Source organism: Alligator mississippiensis, chromosome 9, assembly GCF_030867095.1.
Source record: "Alligator mississippiensis isolate rAllMis1 chromosome 9, rAllMis1, whole genome shotgun sequence".
Taxonomy (NCBI): domain Eukaryota; kingdom Metazoa; phylum Chordata; order Crocodylia; family Alligatoridae; genus Alligator; species Alligator mississippiensis.
Genome location: NC_081832.1, coordinates 55,365,246 through 55,388,825, shown reverse-complemented (window position 1 = coordinate 55,388,825; position 23,580 = coordinate 55,365,246). Strand labels below are relative to the sequence as shown.

The 23,580-nt window shown below is 40.1% G+C and overlaps 1 long non-coding RNA gene across 1 annotated transcript in view; it reads left to right on the top strand.

The window, feature by feature from the left end:
- Nucleotides 1-15,925: 15,925 nt before the first annotated feature.
- The window catches only part of LOC109280872 (uncharacterized), a 696,334-nt gene continuing 688,679 nt past the window's right edge, over nucleotides 15,926-23,580 (top strand). The window contains exon 1 of the long non-coding RNA XR_009464392.1: nucleotides 15,926-16,323. This is a non-coding gene — a long non-coding RNA (uncharacterized LOC109280872). The remainder of the gene's footprint in view (nucleotides 16,324-23,580) is intronic.

Here is a 23,580-nt window from a genome sequence, read left to right as displayed (position 1 = left end):
ATGACCTTTGCAAATGACTTTGGTGGGACCAGGCTTTTACATCCAGTCTTTTATACAGCAGCTTCCTTGTCAAAGAGTCATAATATGATCTTAATTTGAAAACTTATGTTAAGTATCTGTACTGGAATAAATTTAAATTATTCTGATTTTCTATTGTTTTGATTAGTTTCTACCCTAATATGTGATTTATAAGACTGTTGAGGATGATCCCTGTTACCTTAGCAATATATTTTTTCTTTCCCATATCAGAGCATTACAAAAACATACAATTTCAATATTAAAATCTATATAAGAATGGTATAGGTAATAGTAAGAGGAGTAGGATTTTCATTTAATTGCTGTCTACACATCTATATACATCTATTGTTGTTTCCCTTTAATTTATGTTTTGTAGTACATGATAATATTATGATGTTGGGTCAGCAGTATGAGCCAGCAAAATATTAAGAGGCAGTAGTGTAAAAAATTCCACTCATTTTTGAAAAATTCCTCTTGAGTTTAGGTGTTACAATTGTTGCACAGATGGTACAGTAACCATATCAAAGAGGGCTGTCAGGTCCCTGTAATTTGTGACACAACATCATGAGTGCAAGATGAATGGAAGCCTAAACTCCACATTTCCCAGTCTTTTGGGGATTAATTCAAGTCTTTATTGATCTACTGATGCCTCTTGGAAAATTCTCTCTATTAAGAGAGAGTTCTACATCTGTTTTATACTTATGTTGTCTGTATTTTCATTTTTCATTACTTATTGGCAGTTCTATGAAAATTAATCTTTTCCCCTTCTTTTTGAAGAGTTTATAACAGCTCTTCCTGTTTCCCACCTGATGTCATAGGCTTGGTTTGTAAAATCATAATTCATAGCTATGGATATATGAGAAATTATAGGGCTTTGGAAAACAAAGCACAGCAGTGTGGCAAAGTTTTTCCTGTGCCTTTCTTCAACATATTTTATGACTAACTATACACATACTAAAAATGATTAGGGTGATTTGTTTTACTCTGTTTTATTTTAGTAATACATAAAGATACTGTGTGGTGTCAGATGAGAAAACATACTTTGTCATGCGGTTAAAAAACTTGCAAAGTGGAATAGTCTACTTTTTTACATAGTACATTTAATTTATCTATATTTTTCTCCTGTGTATCTACTTTTAGGTTCACATCTTGAAATAGGTCTGAGTCATGTAAGTGAACAAGATAGTAACTGTAGACTTAAAAATGTGATCCTACTTGCGACATAATGTATTGAGTTTTTGTAGAGTTATATGGATGAAGACCTGTTTACTGGTCTCATCTGACTGTCAGAAAATTGTTCAGTGTTAAGTGATGGGACCTAGCCCATCGCCATTGCTGCTACTATAGTACTAATAGCAATCCTGAAACTGACTACTACTTCTTTTTCCCCTCCAAAAAGTATTTCCTTCCTTTTTTGCCTTATATTCCAATCTGTCACAGTAGTAAAAGAAAAGGGGAAGGGACTTTTGAATTTGTCTTTTCCTTACACAGAAGATTTGGAATTGACTTCTCTAGGTTTATTTTATGACCTACACTAGGATCTGCAAGTTTCAAGACAGGATACTGTGGTTTTATTACCATTTACATCAGGGCTGTCCAACTGGTGGCCTAAGGGCAAGGGCATTAACCTGCAGCCAAATTTGATCTGTGTCAAATTTAAGCTACGCTCCTCCATTTTTAGTATGTAACAGGACGAGTCCATGTCATAGCTATTCTATAAGGAAAAAAAGAGAAAGGCCAAACTTGTCTGCAGCATGACTAAACAGAGCATGGATTTTGTCTATGCTGTTTCGCTAGACCTGGCAAAGCTGGGAAATAATATCTATTAAAGGCTCTCAAAGCATGGAGTTCTTAAAACCACAAGCTCAGAAAGACCCTCTGTTAGCCCACGCTTCACACTCAAAGGCCATTACTACCAAATAGTATAGTTTGAAAGAGAACATCATGAATATCCAGTGTACATATTGAAATGATGTTTCATACAGGCATGAGATAAAATAAAATAGCAATTTATGCATGAGCTCGCAATTATGCACAATGCTTATTTTTATCCAAAGATATCAAAGATGTTTTCATATCTGAGCCCTTTTTCCCTTTTATTCAAATTGGCTTTAGCAGAACAGAATGATTATGAAGCCCATTAATCTTAATTTTTCACACTGAGATTCATTTTATAGGACTGGAATCTACAGAAATGGAATCATCCACCTCTTGGTCCACCACTAGGATATTTGAATGCAATGCAGAAAGAAAATTAAACACAAGAGATGAGACCGCAAGTCTAATAACTCAGTAATTTCTAAATAAATAGACTCAGATTGATTGAAAAGAAAAAATCTGTTTTTCCCAATAACATAGGATGGTAATATTCATCTAAAAATGTCTCAGATTGATATGGATTTTCTAAAGCCTCTCACTTATTACTCCAACCCGTTATTTAAGTGTATGCAATGGTACCAATTCCCCACTGTCTTATGCCTTCTCTAACTGTGGTTACACTTAATTGTAAAAGTGAGAATAAAACTTTGTATAAAAGAAAAGATAGGGAAGAGAAGGTCAAAAGGTTATCTAGTCCAAATTCCACCCCTTTGCTCAAGGCATTTTTATAAATAATCCTGGACAAATATTTGCCTAAACTACACTTAAATGTGGAAATATCTGTCCAAGATACATGATGATCAGGGATCTGGGCCACTGTATTTAATGGCGTTTGCTTTATTAACTCAGTTAAATCATTAACTTGAATAAGATATTAAGGGAAAACAAGACCACCATGGGTGGGATGGGTTCATATATCCATCCAGCAATTTTAAAACATCACAACATGTTTAGAGGGACTTTTGCAGTCTTCTTTACATGGTGGGTTTGAATTCCCATCTAAACAAGCAACACAGGAATCTTAATAACGCTAAAATGTAAAAAGTCATCAGAGAAAAAAAATGGTGACTTTTTCTGCTTGCAAAAGCCTTGTATTATGAAGCCTGGATATAGCAGAGTGAAAATTAGTGGTGTCTCTTGGCAGGTGGTTGCCTAAATACCTTCTCAGAACTTAATCTGTATGGATTCATAACCCTTTTAAATTTTCTTTTGAAATTTTGAATTGGTCTTCCAATTCTCACAGGCGAAACAGTTAAATCTCTTAATTTTCATGTGATTTCATGGCAAAGCCTTTGGAAACAAAGTTTAATCAAATTTTGGTGTAAAAACAGACCCCAGAGTTGCTTAAAGTTTGTCTCAGGCTCACTTAGGACTGTTTATTTTGATGATGATCCTTTTCTGAATTTCTGGCTATTAATGAAATCTTAAAACAAACAAACAACCCCCCCTGCAAAACAACCCTTCACCCCAAGGAATTGCATAGTTTTGTGTGGATTCACTGAGAACTTATCATACATTTCTAGTTATGTCTAATCTGTTGGTAATTACTGGGTATGCTCAACAGGAACTTTCTGTCTGTAACTTCAATTATTAGAGTATTAATATACTTAACCCATCAGGGTACCCAGGAGTCCTTTAGATATGTCATCAGCTTTTAAAATCATTGACACTACTATTGGATCCAGCAGAGGTGGATGGGAATCATGGTTGAGTGCTTCTGTTTCTTGCTTTCTAAGAGATCCCAGAGGATGGTGTTGGGTAATTGCTCATCCACTTGGAGAGCACGCTCTGATTATAAAATAAATAAATGAATAAAAGTGAAAAAAGAAATTACACCATTTGCTAAGAAATAGATCAAATGTTGCCCCCCAACTGTTCAGCATCATTGTCTCAGCATGAAAGTGAACCCAAACCTCTGATCCTAACCATGCATACATGAGCGAGGGAATAAATGGAGCTTTATAAATGTGCTATAGACAACCTCTCTTTCTTTCATCTCTGTGCCTGCTAGGTAAGAAAGGATCTTCCTGTCTGTAAATCCCTTTCTGTTGTTTGCCTGGTAGAGAAATTAAGTCTGCTTTTTCCTAACAGGCATACACTGTTAGGAAGAGGGACATCTTTTGTTGTTATCTCCCAGGCCAAGGAACACAAATTCAACTATTTGCTTTGTGAGAAAGATGCAGATGCCTGGTTATAAAGATTTTGTTCACAGTTTTATTTATTTGACAGACTTTACAACCAGTATGGGTTGAGCTCTGTGAATGCTTATAATAAAACACCAGCAGGAGAAAGACAGCTTAGAGTCACAACCTGTTCCATGTGCCATGATGTAAAAAGATAAATGAGTTTGCTATTTGTGGCTTGGAAGGATAGAATTGAAAATGAAAGGCTTTCACAAGTTTCGTTGTCTGCCCCCTTGTGTTCTTCTTATGTTTCCATAGTCTCATGCTGCATCCCTTCCCCTGCTACCAAGTTTATTTTTGAAAATGCTTAGACAAACAATTTGCCTGCTCAGAAACCTGATATACTAAGGCAGTGCTGGTCCAGAAAGTATCCAACATTCACTTACCTAGACTCCTCATCCTGCAATTAGATAGCAGAGGCAACCTCCTAAAACTGCTGTGAGTCTCCACTTAGGCCTTGGGATCTGCCCACTCATATTTTCTTGCAGTATTACAAAATTTTAATTTTTCATCTAATGCTGTCCCACCAAATACTTGAATGCTACTGAAAAACTAAAATGCTTAGTCCTTCTGTTCACTCAGTTATTATATAATTAGATAGTACTGAATGTGATAACTTCAGAAGTAAGAAGTACATTTCTAAGGGCTAGGTGGAAACAATAAATACAGTACCACCTAGATAGCTCTGATTTTATGGCACATCTCTGCTGTGTTGTTATATTTATTCCTCTAATATGAAAGTGCAACATGACAAGAATGTAATTTGGAAATGTATGGACACAAAACTTTAAGTTTTGGAACTGGGGGAAGTAGCTCTTCAACAAACTTTGTGTCAAACCTTTCTATTTGATGAAATCTCTTCTACCATAAATAAAATAATTGTTTATCAACTGGTACACATATAACTATCCCTGGCCCCAACACTATTCCCCAAAAAGTCCTATCTCAAATGTGTTACTATAATTCAGAAGGACAGAAGACCCAAAGTCTGTAAAGTCCTCTAGTCATCTCACCATTGTAATTCCATTTCCTATGGAAGCCCTCAGTTATAATAGGTGGTAATACAAAAACCCTAAAATGTCTGTAACGAAAAACACACCCAACTTCCTGAAATATTTTGGTTTTTTTTTACCTTAGTATACACAAACAATTGAATAGTGTTGAGTGGTGAACAACCCTAATTCTCTTTAGAAGACCCAGTTTGTAGGAGTACAGCTACTGTAAACACAAGTTACATGTGTGAAGGAAGTACTACTGTTATAAGTAAAAATCTCTCTGCTTTTCTTAAGATATCATAAAAATGTCATGGATTTTTGTGATGTTTCTTTGTTAATGACCATGGAAACATGTCAAAATGCAAGTGTACAAAATGCAAGAGCCTTGAATAGGTAAGTGTGCGATTCCATCAATACCTTCAGGTGATTTCCTAAAACGTGAAATATGTGCTCTGTTAATTAAAAAGAGAATAAAGAAGAGTCTGCCAATGATTAACAATATATCTAAATGTGACTCAGTAGGAGCATCAAGACTTTCTACTGACCTGTAAGATAATATTGCGTTCAATTTTGGGTGCCACACTTCAAGAGAGATGTGGATAACCTGGGGAGGGTCCAGAGAAGGGCCACTCGTATGGTTAAGGGCTTGCAGGCCAAGCCCTATGAAGAGAGACTGGGGCACCTGGAACTCTTCAGCCTCTGCAAGAGAAGGTTGAGAGGTGGCCTTGTGGCTGCCTATAAGTTCATCACGGGGGCACAGAAGGGAATAGGTGAGTATTTATTCACCAAGGCGCCCCTGGGGGTTACAAGAAATAATGGCCACAAGCTAGCAGAGAGCAGATTTAGACTGGACATTAGGAAGAACTTCTTCACAGTTCGAGTGGCCAAGGTCTGGAATGGGCTCCCAAGGGAGGTGGTGCTCTCCCCTACCCTGGGGGTCTTCAAGAGGAGGTTAGATAGGCATCTGGCTGGGGTCATCTGAACCCAGTACTCTTTCCTGCCTATGCAGGGGTTTGGACTCGATGATCTATTAAGGTCCCTTCCGACCCTAGCATCTATGAATCTATGAATAGTGCTTTTGTGTATGTAAGCGGAAGAAGAAAATGCATTTCTGCCTTACATTGAAAAGTTATCTCGGTTGAAAAGACAACAGAAACAGCAATGGATTCATTTCAAATTATAATGATTCCTGTATTTGCTGTCCTTTTGAAGGCTTAACTCCAGTTGACTTCATTATATATAGAATATCTGATGCATCTGATTCTAACAGTTAGGAAAGATAAAGGAAAAATTTCCAAGAGCTGCCTGTAGATGTTGCTATATGACTTTTCGTGTCATTCACCTGAGGTGACCAACTAAGCCCCATATACTATTTGCCCTATTTATCCATGTGTATTGATAATGGTTAGATTTTGTGTTGATTCCACCAAATGCAAAAATCAAATCCCCAGTGAAAGATCAAACCCACAGTATTTTGTTCAAAATGGAGCTTTAAACTTAAAGTTATCCAAGTTTATAATACTATGCCTAGAGAATGGAGTTTTCAGTCATACGTTGTCTTTTCCTTTTTGTTATGGGATAAAGCCTGTAATGGCTTTTTAAATTTAGTTTTATTGTTTGACTGTACACATGTTCCATCCTATCATGTATGCTATTTATGTAGGTTATCTTTCTGACTTTAAGAAAATAGTATGCACTGCATTTTACATGAAAAAAAAACAATTCACACAGTATATGGACTCGTTTTTGAAGTTAGGAGGCCATAGTAGCAATCCATAGTAATTAAAAGTGCTCTGAAATATAATCTGTGGCTTAAGACAAAAGACTATATATATATATATATATATATATATATATATATATAGCGCTACTCATCCATATAGGTGCTCATGATACTTCAAAGTGTGACTTTGAACAGGTCAAAAGTGACTACATGGCAATAAGGTGGCAGGCTCTATAGATAGTGGGGAGAGCAGTTGATGTGAAATATATAGCAGAGGCAACCTCCTGAAACTGTGCAGTGAGTCTCCACCTCAGATATATATATATTACTTGATTTGCATGCAGGAAATAATGCCTATAACTGGAAATAAGTTTTAAAATTAGTTTTCTTATTTATAGTAGGCAGTTTAGCCAATGCTAAGATAATGCTAATTTAGGAATAGCTGAACAAAACACCCTGTGAATAGTTAACATCAGGAAGATAAACCACACAAAATATTTCAAGTGGAGGATCATAATAAGCTTGTCTGAAATTTTATGCAAAATATTTTTTTGTGTGTGAACTATGGTAAATGAGAGAGATAGATTTTGCTTTATTTTTGCCTTTATCATCATTATTCTGCATTTAAAAAATACAGGTCCTGTATAAAATTTTATGGCCATCATGCAGTGGTTGGTCTAATTACATATTAATCTATAGTGAATCTGCTCTAGATAGAAGTATTTTTTGATTCACCCCAAAGCACTTTTTACAATATTCCACTATAACCAAACTAGAGCTATGCAGTTACACAAATATAACTATGAATGATAGTATTTTTATGTGCCCATATAATGAGTTCCTTAGAATATATTACTGCAGTCCTCATTTATTTCATCTTGAAATACCAAACTATTATTACCTATATTAAATCCAATCATGTAACAATTCTAAAGCATTATAAGCGTTCAATGATGTGAAGTCAAGTGCTTATAAAAATGGCCTCTTAAGTATAGTACAAAGAAAACAACACCCTAAGAGTTATTTCTGACAGAGGACAGGGTATTAAAATGCTGCTAGATGATATCCCAGCTTGGGTTTAAAGAATTAATGAAGAACAAATGTTCTAACTGACATGTAAGCATGAAATTCTCTCTGTGGGTTGACCTTCATTCTTCTGCAGTTAGTTAATGAGGATTTTCTTTGTTATCTTTCTTGCTGAAGAACCTCAGGGCCTTGTATCATTATTGAATGAACACAATGTCACCTCAGCTGGCAGTAATGTTTTGTCTTTTGTCAGGAAAAGAAGTTTCCTTGTGTCAGCTGGTGAAAGCACAACATAGCAATAGGCAATTGAGACCAGACGTTTCAATTCAGCTAACTTAGCCCAGAGGAGATGTTTAACCTGCTGCAGTTGTTCTGATCAGAATATTTAAGCTTGCTTGTTACACAACTCTTGGATCTACTTCTGGAGTTTGGAATGGCTGTCATAAATTAATGATAAACCAAAGCAATTTATCTTGAGATCTCACCATATTCCCTTTTTAGCAGTTAATTATCATTTCTTGGCTGAACAGTATGTATTTTGAAAATAAGCACTTAACAGCAGCTGTTTTTACTCAAAGTGGTAAGTGAATTGTTCCTACCTGTGCTTCTTGAGGGGTGGGGGAAGGATATCTGCTCAGAAACTTGAGTTGCAGTTTTGTGTGATTTTGTGAAAGGAGTTACTGGAAATGAGAATTCCATCTAATACTTGTCAGTTGTGCTGCCCCACAATATTTGTAGCATTCTCATCATTGCTAATGGTGGATATGTCATCATACCCTGGAGCTAAGGGGAAGAGTAACTCCTCTGTTGAAGAGGAAAGGATTTCTTTAGGTCATATCTTTCATTGGACCAACTTCATAAAATATGTAGTTGGTCTAATAAAATCTATCATTCAAAAAACCCCAACCTTGGCTATCACACAATTCCTGGACCATCATAGCTACAAAATCACTCTAACAGTACCATAATATGGGATATTCAGTTGAACATATGATCAAATGAGTTTTTCTTGTTGGGGGTTTGTTTGTTTTTTTTACTATTATTATTTAGTATTACAAAGGGCATTTGTAAATTTTGGAGGGAGGGAGGGAATTAACTGAATAGATTGTCGAATGCTTTGTTCACTCTTTTGTTGTATATAAGACTTCTTGCATAGCACCCTAGTTATGGAGATACAGAAAAATATCAGGCCTGGCTGTCCAGTGAAATAGTCTTGATGGTGATGCGTAAGGGTGAAGACATTTCATGTCTTTTCTGAAAAAAATACAAACACTTATCTACATGTCATGGGAAAAGAAAAATGCAGCTCTTTCCATGGTTAGCTAAGTAGGAAAGGATACCAACTCTACAGCTATATAGAACTTCCTTCAAGTTCAGATCCCCTATAAGCATTTAAGAGTGGCAGCTTAAAGGGAGGTAAGATCTCTCTCTCTCTTGCATGTGCGCTCTCTCTCTCTCTCTCTCTCTATAAATATATATATTATATGTACTGTGTATACAACACCCATGGAAGTGACATAAAGCTATACTGCACATATGACTACTACTCTCTTGGCTGATATGCCGAGGATTGAACCAGGCCCCTGGAACTGAAAGCTTTTGTCTCTACAGCTTGAACTAGAAAGCCAAGCTCTCTAGGTAAGGGAGTATCAGATTTGAATGCTCTGAAGCAGGGGTGGGAAAATGGTGGATCTGGTTAGCAGCTAGACTCCATTTCCCTGCAGTCCCTGCCAGCATCATTGTGGCCGGTTTCCATGGAGATCCCAGGAATGGCAGGGCCATGACAGCGTAATTTCCAAGGAGATTAGCCCCAGCAGCACTGGCAGGGCTTGCAGCTTGGTAGGGAGCTCCTCCAGGGCTACAATCTTGCATCAGTGACAGAGTGATTTGGAGCCAGGGCAGAGGTGTGATCTGCTGCCCGCATGTCCCTGCCCAGGGCATGCTGGCAGTGGATCGTGCTTCTGCCCTGGCTCTGGACCATGCTGTCACCATTGCAAGATCCAGGCTGTGGAGCAACATGGGGGCCCGGCCATGTACCCTGCCAGTGCTGCTGGGTCCGGTCTCTATGGAAACCTTAGCGCTGCACTGTCATGGCCCCACTGCCCCTAGGGTCTCCATGGAAACTGGCCACAGTGACACAACCAGGGGCTGCTAGGAAATGGACTCTGCAGTGGGCCCAATTCTGCCCATGGTCTGGACTTTGCCCACCCCTGCTCTAAAGATTGGTGCACAGGGATGCAACATTCACTGACTAGTCACCCTTTGTTGGCAGTGAAACTAATCAGAAAACAGAAACCAATGAATACAGTAAGTTTTGATATCTGTGCTTCCTAATTTATCTGATTCTGTGTGTGTGTTGTGTTTAGTACATTTTAGATTCAGAGTCCCTAATTGAATCAGTGCTTACAAAGTTTGCTTTTGGGTCAGATACAGAACTGAATACAACTTTTTTTCCTGAGATATGTCTGAAATTAAGTGAGAATGGATGAATTAGCAAGACTTCATTATTCAAGAGAAAACATATAATCTTATGAGTTTAGCTGTTTGTGTGATATCAGGCATGTCCAAATGAACATGCATGTATGGTTTGTGGTGCTGTGGACCCAAGTGTGGTGCAGAAAACCACATGCACCACACAAGCAGGCATTTGCTGCACTCCTAATTTGCAGTGTGGTGGGGTTATTTTTGCACCAGAAGATCGTAGTGTGAAAAAAGCCATGCCAGAAAAATGTGGCACAGCACACATGGTGGCAGCGTGCATCTCCTGAAACTGGAGTCTGGCCAGCCAGAGCCATGCTCTGACTATCAGTCAGGGTCTGCACTCCTGTATCACTGCTGCTGCAGTCTTGGGAAGCCCCCAGAACCTCAGGTAAGGCAACATCCAGAACACTTTTTCCCATGCTTCCCACATACAGGGGTGTGTGCTGGGGCAAAAAGCAGTGGCACAAATTTTTGCCACTTTTTTTCCCATGGGAACTGCACCCCCCTTCTTGTGGGGACATGACCATCCTGTCCATTTGGAGTCAAGATCCTGCAAAATTATAATTACTGACAGACTTGAATGTATGCTCTCACTTAAACTGAGATGTGGGGGGATTGGAGGGGTTTGTGGGTGGGTGTAGGATTTGTGAGGGTGAGGTTTGGGGGGGTATGGGGCTTGTATGGGGGTTTGTGGTTTGTGGCTGGGTATGTGAGTGAGGGGTTTGTGGGGGTGGCTTGAGGGGTGGACTGTGGGTGGATTTGTGGGTGGATTGTTGGGGGGACTGTGGATGTGGGGGGCCTGCTCAGGAGGGATGCATCTGCCCCACAGGGTGCAGCCCCCCCGCACAGCACACAGACTGCCCACCCTCCCGCATGGCCCACAGCTCCCCACCCACAGAGCCCACAGCCCCCCCACAGGGCCACATCTCTCCCCCCCCCCCCCATACTCCACAGCAGCAGCAGCCACTGAGCACTCAGAGCCTGCTGCTATCAGAGCCTGGCATGGCGCAGCAAGCTGTGTTGGATGCAGCACCACCTGTACCACTCATCATGGGCCTGGTACAGGGCCCTGTGCCTTTGGGCAGGACCAGGCTGCTTGGACTATCACCTAGGGGCTTGGCACTGCTTGCAGGGGCTGTGCATCCCATTGGGCTGGGTCCTGCCTCCACAGAGGTGTCCTGGGGCATGTGGAGGCAGAACCCTGCCCAGCATGATGTGTAGTCCCTGCAAGTAGTTCTGGGCCCGTGGGTGACAGCCTCAGTGACCTGGTGCTTCCTTAAGGTACATGGCTCTGCACTGCGCCAGGCCAGGCTGGGCCTGCGCGTTTTGGCAGAGGCATCGCTGGGTGTCAGGCGGCCATGGCTGTGCCATACTGCCCTGCACCATAGGAGGGGAGAGGGCTGAGCTCTCTAATGCCAGCTGCTGCTTTGCTGGGGCTGTGTGGCAGGCTCTATGGATGGTGGGGAGAGAATTTGATGTGATATAACTTCACTTCTGTTAGGCTTTTGACACAGTCTCCAATGTCATTGTTGGAAGTACTATAAGATGAATACATAAGTGGTTAGATCATCATACTCAGTGGATAGTCATCAATGGCTCAATGTCTAGTTGGGAGGAGGTATCAGCTGGGGTACCCCAGTGTTCTGCCTTAGGTTTCATATTGTTCAACATCTTCATTAGTGATGTGGATGATGGGATTGAATGCATGTTAAGCAAATTTGCAGATGACACCAAGTTGGATAGAATAACAGATGCCCTTGAGGGTAGAGCTAGGATCCAGAATTACCTGAATGGTCTGAAAAAATGGTGTATAATCAATCAAATGAGATTCATCAAGGACAAGGGCAAAGTCTTGAACTTGGGATGGAGTAGTTGTATGTACAAATACAGACAGGCTAGGCTGCAGTATTTCATAGTAGGAGTAGGGGGTGGTTACAGTAGACCATAAACTGAAAATAAGCCAACAGCGTGTTCATGTTCCAAAGCAAGCAAACAAACCACAAAATAGTTTATTGGGCTGTTTTAAAATAAGTGTCACTAGGGAAAAGATTCTTCCATTTTATTCAGCACTGGTGAGACCTCATCTGGAGTAGTGTACCAAGTTTTGGGCTGCACACTTCAAGAAAGATGTGGACAGATTGGAAAGAGTCCAGCACAGAGCTACAAAAATGATTAGGGGCCTGGGAAGCATAACTTATGAAGAAAGGCTGAAAGACTGAGGCGGGGATTTGATAAGTCTTCAAATATCTTAAGGTTGATTACAGAGAGAATGAAGATGGGCTTTCCTCTATGACCACAGGGAGTAGGACTAGGAGCAATGCACTGCTGCAGCAAGGGAAATTTAGGTTTTAAATTTTGGAGAATTTCCTGAGTATAAAGGTGGTCAACCTTTGGAACAGGCTACCTAGGAACATTATGGAATCCCCATCCCTGGAAGTTTTCAAGAGGAGGTTGGACAGACATTTGGCTGGGGTGGTCTTGTCAGGGATGTTTTTCCCTTGAACAGCGGGCCGGACTACATGACCTTGTGAGGTCCCTTCCAGCCCTACTTTCCTATGACCCTATGATACATTCAGAAGATTTGTTATATTGTGATTTTTCAGATCACCCATCTTTTATTGAGGCAAGAACTACTGCCATCTCAAACTGCTTCCAGCATGGCATAAATCTATGATCATGACTATAATCAGGTATTTATATATAATGCAAGTGAAAAGCATCTGTGCATTTTTGCTATTCCAGCCATCCTGCAAATTCTTGATACTGTAAACTGCAATGAATCTTTGAGCCGACAGGCACATATGTTTTGTTAGTCATTAAAATAATGCTGTATTAAATACTTCTCAAAAGTAAGTCAAGTACAACTGTGTTAGCTTCTGGTTATTAGGACACATATGTCTAATATACATTCATTTCAGAGTCCTTTAGGGGACAGCATTGTTATTAATAGAGACAACAGCTGAAAGAGCATATGGTTTATTAAGTCATGTTTATATTAATTATATGAAGATACTATTCAAAGGGGGTCACTGGTCTATAACTGCTTTATACCAGAAAGGCTGGTAAGAAACCTGATCATCTGATCTACTATCTTTAGTCAGAAGGAAACTGTATTTTGAGGAAACCTGGTAATTAATGGGATTGTTAAGTACATAATGTTATTATAAAGAACCAAAGAAGAGTAGTATTAGCAAAACTGCATTTGTGTTATTTTTTGCACCATGATAAAATGTATGGGGAAAGGTCCAAAAGTAACAGGGTTGCATGGTATCAAGCACTTCCAGGCTTTGATCTATGATTGAGGTCCCTAGATGGTAACATAACACAATTAATAACAAAAAATGTAATCTCATAATTGCTACTCATAATATAAAACCAAATTCCATTTAAAACAATATCTTTGGTCTACCACACAACTCTGTAGCTTTTCCAATATACATTTATAAGGGTAGTAAATATTCCAATACCTGCTGCCACGCACATGATTTGTTGTCTGCAAAAACTGCAACAACTTTATAATAATCTTGCATCTTTAAGAGCACTTTTAATCTCAAAGCATCACAAGCTCCATAATACAAGGTTTGTTTCAGTAGTAAGTAAAGAAATGCTTGGTAGAATATTGCTGGTGTTTAGTAGGCATCATGCCACCATGAAAAGTTTAGGACCAAAAATGATGAGTACCATATGAAAATAAACGAATTTAAGTAGCAGGAATTGACCACAATCTGCAGCTTGGTCAGGACACATGAGGCTCACATCTCTTCTCCTCACCTTTTGTACTCTGAACCTGTGTCCAAATTAAAGATTTAAAATCTTCTGTGCTATGTCTATTCTGTTTAAGATATGGAAAGAGTTTTATGCTTCCCATGCCTCTGCAGAGTTTCAGTAGAAACCGAAATGATTACACTTTTGCCTTTTCTATTCCTTGACTCCTTTCCCTGGTAAATAATTAGGTACACAATACACAACTTCTGATGGGGCTGTAGAGATTTTGTTTCATATGCATAACTTACTCTTCATGTCCTAAGGTTACATGAACAGAATTGTATGGTGGTTGCCATTAAAAAGCCAACTTTTAAGAATAGCTGCTATCCCACAGTTTCTGGGATACCATGCTCATTTCTTATTGCAAGTTTAGGTAAACACTGGGATCTAGTTCTTCTGTGTGTATATTTTCAGGTAAACATTGTTTTAAAAAGGGCCCTATAATGCCAACTCCAAGCATTCAAAAATGAGCTAGGATTAAAAAACAACCTAAATTAAAATGAGATTTTTTTTAAGTGCTGTTTCTATTTTCATTATTTTTTTTTTAATCAAGATGGACTTGGACCGTGTTGAAAAGCTTCTCTTCACAAATATGAGAGTTCATGTACTTGTTCCTTTTTAAGAGGAAAACTGAGACTGCTGATAGATTCTGACAGAATCACATGACTCTGGGGGTGGGGGACATGTTGGGTGTGGAAAACAAGAAGTGTAGCAAAATTTACTATAAAACTGTGAGGACTGCAATACTGTGGGGGCTCTTTAAGTAGCTGTTGGCCTAGATTTTCATAAAGTGTCAGTCTGCATGACTGTGAACACCTTAAATTTCTGAAGATGCTCAGCCACTGGTTTCTGAACATGAGGGACAGTGTTGGCCTGTGGATTCAGTGAACTCTTGGAATTAGGACACCTAAATTTTATTCCAGCCTTTGCTATTAGTCTGCTGGTTGACCATGAGCTGAGCATGTCACTTGGCCCCTCTGTGCCCTACTTTGTGCATCTGTAAAATGACATGATAATACTGACCACTTTTGTACATCACTTAATCTACTGAGAGGAATGTAGGAGTTAGCTCTCAGTATTTAAGAGCTCTCACTCTAGGAACCCACATTTTGAAGAACTCCAAATCAGGCACACTTCTGAAAATGTTGAAAACCAGTATTTTAAATACTCCTATGAGTCTTGTCTTGATGAGGTGCAATACAAATTTAGAAACAGATGACTAAATGCTAGGCAGTTCAAGTAAAACATCTTACAAAACAAGTGTAAAAATATAGGAACAAGGAACTTGGTAAAGGGAGGTAACAACTGCTTGCTCTTCCCTATCATTGGTTGGATAGGATGATCTTGTGAGGTCCCTTCCAGCCCCTTACAATATCTATGTTGCTGCAAGCCCAACAGGCAGTGCATCATGCCATTGCCTGTGGTCCCTTCTCCCTTTCTGCTCCTGGTACCAGTGCGCTGTCACTGGCATTGCAAAGTAAACTGGCCACAAGCATTTGACTTGAAGTAAAATGAGTGCAAAACTTAACTGCAGGTAATCCATAAATTTGAAGTAAACTTTGGTAATTTTTCTTGAATTACGCATCACGTGCGTGTAATATTTGTCCTATTAAGGTGAAAGAGCAACTTTTAACTAGCTATCCTCCTCCAAAAAGTAATTGCAGCTACACTACAGTGTGGGAGAATTTGTGTCAGAGCCCAGAACTCCCTGTGCACCTCAAGACAACTGTTAAGTAAATTCTAATTACAGGGTCAATTAGTTACAGCTGCACAAATTCTCTGTGTTACACAAAGGTAACAGAAAGCAGTGAGCTCACACAGGTGTATGTGTGTGGACATAATTGGCTTGCAAAACCTCTCTCAGATAATGATGCAGCAGAAGAAAATATCTCTTTTAGAGTCTCAAAGTCTAGCCTTACTTTGTAGGAAGTACCACCCTCTCTCTATCGTAGGCACATTTAGTACAGAAATTCTTGAGAGTGCGCGTGGAATACTGCCATTAATTTTAGTCACTTTTCAGGGCAGACAGCTGACTTTATAAAACGTAATTGCTGAGATGTAAAATATAAAGATGGTGCATTTAAAAAAGTAATCACCATAAGTAATTGGAGTATTTTCCTATGTTGTTGTTGTTAATCATATTTATGTTTAGTGTCAAGGTTTGAGCCTCACTGTGATAGGCATTGTAAAAACAAGGAGAAATAAGCGGTCATTCGTCATACAGCACATATAGTCCACGTGGGACAAGTGAAGGGTAAGTGAAAGGGGAGGTTATATAATACATTTCTTAGAACTGTGAGTTTTAGTTGGGAAGAAATGAACATGGCAGAAAGACAAGGGAAGGGAGGCGGGCAGGAAGAAGGAGCGGGATTTGAAGGAAAAGTGGACTGAGGGTGAGTAAGTAAGGTGGGGGAAGGTTGGAACAAAGAATTAATCAGCAATAGGCAGAGAAATTCAGTCAAAAATGTCTGAATAATTTGACCGTACTAGTTCCAAAGCCCTTTCCTTCTGGGGCTGCTGTGCTAGCTAGAATTTTTTTTTTTTTTTTCCTTAAGCCTGTCTGGTATTAAAACGGGGTGGGGTGCTGTGCAAAAGACACAGAGAAGTTTCTGGCACACTTCTCATCTGCACCATTGCTTCTGTCCCTGCATAAGTAGTTTCTTCCACTGCTCCAAATAGCTTGAGTATTTGACTGACCTCTTCCTGAAGTCCCTTGCCCTAACAAGACAAGTATTTTGATGTGCCTTTCCAGAACGGGGCCCAAAGCCCACCAAATAGAGCTATAATCCTAGAACAAGAGGATGCCATGCTGTAAAAGTTCAGAGCCTTGAGTCTGGGGGGTTTGGGACTGAGGAAGTGATGGTTTACTACTATTCCTATGGGACTGCTGTGTCTCAATCACTGCAAAATAGTGAATACTGGACTCTAAATTGTGTTCTGGATAATACAGTGGACATTTTTCTGTATGTAAATCTCATTGTTTAAGATTTAATTGAGATTGATGCAATGCACATTGTATATATACAAGGCACTTTGAGCAGTTGATGAGAGGTAAATCCCTGCCTTTTTTTACCTTGCAAGTACTTCATGTGCATATGTCCTAAGTTCAGTTGTGCTGCAGCAAGGTACATAAAGTGCAGCAGTGCTGCTACTTACTCCAGGAGTCTGAAGATTACTTGAAAAAGGTGGTATAATTGCTATCTATGTTCCTCTTTAGGTCCTAGTCTTTCTTGTTTGTTTGTTTTTTAAATAAGTTAGAACAGCAACAACCAAATGAGTTGAAATTCAGGCCTAAAATGTGCAAATATTAATGGTAATATTGGAGCAATGTTGTAGCTGTAGTGGTCCAGGAAATATGCAAAAGTGGAGGATTTTTCTAACTTGCTCCAGTAACAGTTATTGCTGCACAAACTCCTTGCCCATCAAATATTTTATTATATTCTGCATTATGCACATGGTGTTTCCCACTCCTTGGGATTGCAGTCTACCATAAGCCGCAATAGTGCATAACTGGAAATTTGATTAATCTTTTGTTGTTTATTTTACTTTGGAGCTTAGTAATAATCCCCTGACAAGAGTCCCCAGTTTCTTCATCTAGCTTCTGCAGGCTATTTGCAACCATGATATTCACATAGTTTTATTATCCTTTCTACTTGCACATCACTTCATTATTTATTCAGTTGCAGTGTGCTGCCTGTTTAGCTTGGATTTTTAGTTCAAGGTCTCATTACAGACTATTATGATTATCAAGAGTGTGGCATTTGTCTACTTTCATGACCTGGTTTCTGTTTATTCACCACATGTTGTTGCTGGTGGGACTTTTAAAAGTATTTTCAAGTGGTGCTGAATGAAAATCAGGATCATATTCCATTATATAAAAGGTCATATTCTACCTTGATGTTTGTATCAATTTCTATTGTTATCAGTAGAAAATGTTTATAAGCCTATAGTATAGATCTCGCTCACAGATTTAGAATTAAATTTTCAAACAGCTTAAAGTTATATCCTACACATGGTCACCCTGTGGGTACCTATACACATGCTAGACATCTGATCCAATACATGCTAACTAGCATGCTTCAGGAGCCTCATTGTCTCATGTATTCTGTGTCCTTGTGCTTCAAAATAGCAATGGCAGTGCTTTAACTAAAGCTCATTGAACAAGCTTTAGTTACAACTCCCACCCCCACCATTTTGAAGTGCAGGACACTGAATACACATGATGCTGAAGGCACTTTAATTAGAGCAACTCTTGGGGCCACTCTAATTAAAGTGCCTCCACCCACCTGTAAAGATACCGGCACCACTTACATTGGTCCATGGGAGCTGAATTCATTTCATGGAGGGGAACAGCTTATTTCTTAATGTGGATGAAATTTTGAAATAGAAAAAGGAGGGTTTTTTGTAAACTGTTCCTTGTTTATAAGCAGATAATGCAATCAGTTTATATACAGCTGTATATAATTTTTAATTGATTTTTATTTAATTAATTTAAATGTCTTCTCTATTTTTTGTTTTATACTGATTTTTGTAGAGGATCCCTGGTTCCTTTAGTGACCAGACTGCATAAATGGAGCATCTTTTGACTCTGCTGGAAAATGCAGGCAAAATTTGATCCTCTAATTTTTATTTTTTGTGGGGAGGAATGGGGGTAGGGGCAGGACTGTCTCATCTAATTTTAGGCAAAAACTCTCGCTCTTTCTTGTTTAAAATCTTGTTAAACAGATATTTAACATCTTGGGAGAAGATAAATTGTTCTAGAGAATCTTCTACATACTGCAAATCATTTTGGTCCTTAGCTACGATAAGGAGGTTTTGATGTCTCTAGGCTTAAAGTTTTCTGATGTAGGAGACAGATGATCTGGGATTTTGTAATCCTTGACACAGTTCTGTAAAATACTAACAGTAGAGTCGCCAGGTGCTATGCTTTAATCACACTACAAGGAACAGCTGACATGTGGCATAATAGCAATAATTCCAAGCTAGATGACTGCAAATAATCTACCTACAAATTATATTGTCAAGTGAATCCACATACTTTGTAATATATTCTAATACATATTAATTTGAGATCCCTATAGGGGACAGTCTATTTATTAATACACAGAGGAGCAGATGTGGTGGCATATGGTTTACCAACTCATATTTATGTTAATTCTATGTAAATAGGATTTTAATAAGGTAACATCAGTCTATGGTTTTGGAATCCATTTTGGGCTAGTAGCAAAGGGCAGTGAAAGGGGGCTCTCTCTGTGGAGGTAAGGCTGCATTTAACATCCTTTTGTTCTTTGAACATGTGTGATATCATTTACAAATGCAATAACAACTTCATTTCACAGACAGAATACTATCCAATCTTTTCTGTGGGCATTATTGTGCTACTTGGTCCATCTGCATTAAGATTTTCAAACCTGCCTCAAAATATTGTCTGCCATGTGGTTTCATCAGACTGAAATTTATATCTGCTAAGTGGAAAACATCTGCAGTATAGACCTGCATTCAATTGCTTTATAAAAGTTTGCAGAGCTCCAAAAACTGACTTCCTTTTGCACCCTTTGTCCATATGACTAGCTCCCTGCATTATCACCCACCTACTGCCACCAGTTGGAATAGTTTAGACTGCAATTCTCATTTAGCCTCAGGCTCAGAAGCCACTTCCTCTAGGTCATGATTTTTTGTTATTTGTATTATTATTATTAAGCTCCCAGGCACTGCCAATAACCATTTCAATTTCTGACTAGGAGAAAAACAGCAATTTGAGTTCCTGCAAACAGGTGGGGAAACCAAAGGTATTTATCAGCACTTCTTTTTCAGAGAATGAATTTTTAAAAAGCGTACTACAAATCTTTTCAAGTCTTTTACTAGCAAACAAACAAACATTTCATTCAAGTCTTCAAAGAAGGTTCAGATTTATCTCAATAGGACTTTGTCCTCATATCTGTCAAATGTTTATATTCTGTGCAAGCTGGTTTGCTCAGCCTTAGTTGCTATTTTCATACCTTGGTTCCCAAATATTTCCCAGAGTTATAGCTCTGGATGAAAAAGTAGAATTTTACTCCAGAGTGGTAATTGAGGTGACTTTAAGAAAAAAGTTTTTCTCCATTATTTGTTTATATTCAAATTTTATAAATAGGATTTTTTTTTTTTTCCTGTTGGGAAGAGTTGGGAAACTTACCTGAACTTCTACCAACTGGCATTTTATGATGGGACATTTTTAAAGGAATCTGATGTAATGAACAGTTAAATCCAGAAATATGATTTAATATAGAAGGACATGGAAGTTTTTTATGTGGACTGTATGGCTGTGTAGAAAACAATTTTTACTTAACCAAAGGAATAACTCAGAGTGAACCCAGGGCATGGAACTTTTGGTTTCAGAGATGCCTGGCTGTCTGCTTGAAATATAAATACTCAATATTAGTTACCTAAAGTGTGAACGCTAATAAAAAAAAAAAAAAAAAAAAGTTGTCAAATTTTCAGTGAAAGAAATCCAAAACTACTTAAAAATAACTAGGTGCTTACACATGATGGTTTTTGCCATTTAAAGCATTCTAAAGCCATCACATGTGTGTGACTTCAGAACATTTTTTTTAAATGGTAGAAGTTGCCTTAATTAAATTTCATTGTATGTGTTTTAAATGTAAAGCTAACTGCAGTAGCACATCTCAGCTTACCTAGTTTGCTTTTATTGCACATGCATTTAACTAGGGCTTTTCAAAGGGGCAGTTGATAATTGCTATCACCAGGTGTAGCTAGCTTTGGAGCCTAGTATCAGTATGTCTCAAAGCAATCTCCTTTGTAATTTAAAAAAAACCCCAACCCCCAAAACAAAAGTAAAAATGATCAACTTGTCAGTGTTATTTATTCAGCACCTGCCTTTTACGGGGTGGGGAGGGTTGCAGATCATACTCCATTGTCCCCCTCCCCCCAGGAGCCAGGAGAGCCTGGAAACATGAAACGTGGCTATGGGAAGCCAGCAAGGAGACTGCCTACCACAGCTCAAATAATAGCTTCCAATAGTCTCCTCCCCCTAGGCTGCATCCTCCCCCTGAACTCTTTGCATGGGGGTGGGGGGTGAGACAGAGGAGATTACTTTTATCACATGCACGCATGCCTGTGTGCATATGCCCACACACAGTGCAGTCAGTCATGAAGATTACTCATAAGCACCGAGTCATTCTAGACTTCCCTGCAGCCTCAGGCTGTATTGTTCAGTATCCACCTCATCGTCCCCTATTCTACAGAACTACAGCATGACACAAAACTCACACCAAGCCATGGAATGTCTATTAAGTTTTAAGATGCAACTGGTGCCTCCTGAATCTGGGGGGCGGGGGGCACTTGCAGAAGCTGCCAATGGTATTGGCCCTGTCGGGGGGGGGGGGGGCATGTGCACCCCCTACCAGTTGCCTATGAGGTGCTGTTCCTACAGCACTTAAAATCAAGTGCAGAAATTACAGCATCTTTGGAAATACCTGCCCTGCACATGTATAGGCACCCTCTATGGGTAAGATACAGATGTTCAAAGTGGAACATGTACAGATGTTCAAAGTGGTGCCATATGCCTTGCTGCCCAGCCCACCCAGCAATGGGACACGCATGGCACTGCACCACGCTGCTTTCAAAGGTGGCAGGGTGGCAGTGAGGCACAGAGGCAGGGAGCAGGCAGAGACTAGCTCACAGCTTCAGCCCGCCCTTGCCCTGTGCAAAGCTCAGGGGACCATGTGCATCCTCTTGGCTCCCTGGCACTGCAGTTCTGGAGGATCACTGGGCTCTGATTGTGCCATGACCTGGCCCAGGTGGGGCCTCATTCACCATGAATGGGGCCCTAGCCAGGCTGAGTCATGGGATAATCTCCACAGTGCAGCAGGGAGTGAGGCAGGCATGAATGATTCACCTCTGCCCCTACCCCACTTCCTTCTGCACTGTGGAAGTCTCAATGTGACCCCTGCCCCCCAAGCCAAGGCAGTCATAAAGAAAACAGATAGAAAGAAACTTACCTACCTGCTGGGCCAGCTGTGACCCTGATTGTGCAAGGTATCTAAACAGGTAGGTAGTGTGTGCACTACTTCCCCCCCACCCCGGCTGCAGCAGCCTGCAAACGGGCTGCCCTGTGGCTATCCCTGCTTCCCTGTGTTTGGGGGGGGGCTGAGCCCCATTAGCCCCCACCTTCCACTGCCTATGCCTAGGAGGCTGTCCAAGTAGCTTCTCTCTCTATCCCTGCTGCCCTGCACCAGCTGGTGACTGTCAGCAGTGGCTGGTGGGGAGAGACTCCGGACTCCTTCCCCACAGTTGGGGAGCCAACTGAGCAGCAGCATGAACCATCAGGGGTAAGTGCAGGAAGGGAAATCCCAGAGCCCTACCCCTGCAGCCTTTCTACCACAAAACAGTAGCATGCCACTTCCTGGCCTGGATGGGTGGTGGGGATAGAAACTGGACCCTCTCCCTGAAGCCCTACTGCCTAGGCTGTACCACAGCTATGGGGGGAGAGACTCCTGAGCCCGTACCCTGCAACTCTGCCCTGCCAAGCAGTGATGCACTGCTGCCTGGCCCAGGCTGCTGTAGTGGGGGGAGGGAGTGACCCTGCAGCCCCATCCTCAGCTAGGCTGTGGCACACTATGGGGCTAGAGTAGCTGTGGGGGCAGGAACCATTCTTCCTTGCCCCCCCCTCCCTCCCAGCAAGGTTGTGCACTGAGCAGAAACCATCCTTCCTTGCCCTCCCCCACCCCCCTCCCAGCAAGGTCGTGCACTGACTTGGGTCAGTGACAGCCAAGGGGGTGGGGCTGGCCTAGGCTTAGCAGAGTAAAAGAGCTCTGCACAGGACTGAACTCTGTCCTTGGGCAACACTGCCTAGGATGGCAGAGATCATGCTCTAAGTTAATCCTTGGTGGAATGTGGCACAGACATTCGATTAAGTGCTCTTAGAAAGCACTTTAGGTTACTACACATCCATCCAGGGTTAATTTAGAGTGTGATCTGCCATTTTCTAAGAGCTGTGAATGTCTGTTGTCTTTAGAGTGCTTTCTGCCTGCTTAATAAACAAGATCTGTAATGTCTGTATCTAACTCATGGTGTTTCCCCACCTCCAATTTCTATCCCATTCTTTTTATATCTAATGGTGGCATTTTTTTTCATTAAGCCAGAAATTTAGGCACCAAGCAAAACTTAAGTTTCATACTGGAGTTCTAATGATATTTCTATACTGGGAAAGTACTGTACTACAAAAAGTCTCTCCTATACTTCTTTTAGTATAAAGTTACAGAACTTATAATATTTCAAAAAAGGATGATTCTGATGTTGAGTGACTTTCTTTTTGTAAGAGAAGTCTAAATTCAGTGGTTTTTGGATCTGCCCTGAAGAAAAGTTCCAATGTCTTATATGTAGGGTCCTACCAAATTCACAATTTTGCAGATTTCATTAAATTTAGTATTGCCCATGAAATCCTTGGAATGTTCAAAATCCACCAGGAACCCTTACCAAGTACTGAGGCAGCTTACAGGGATGGGGGAAA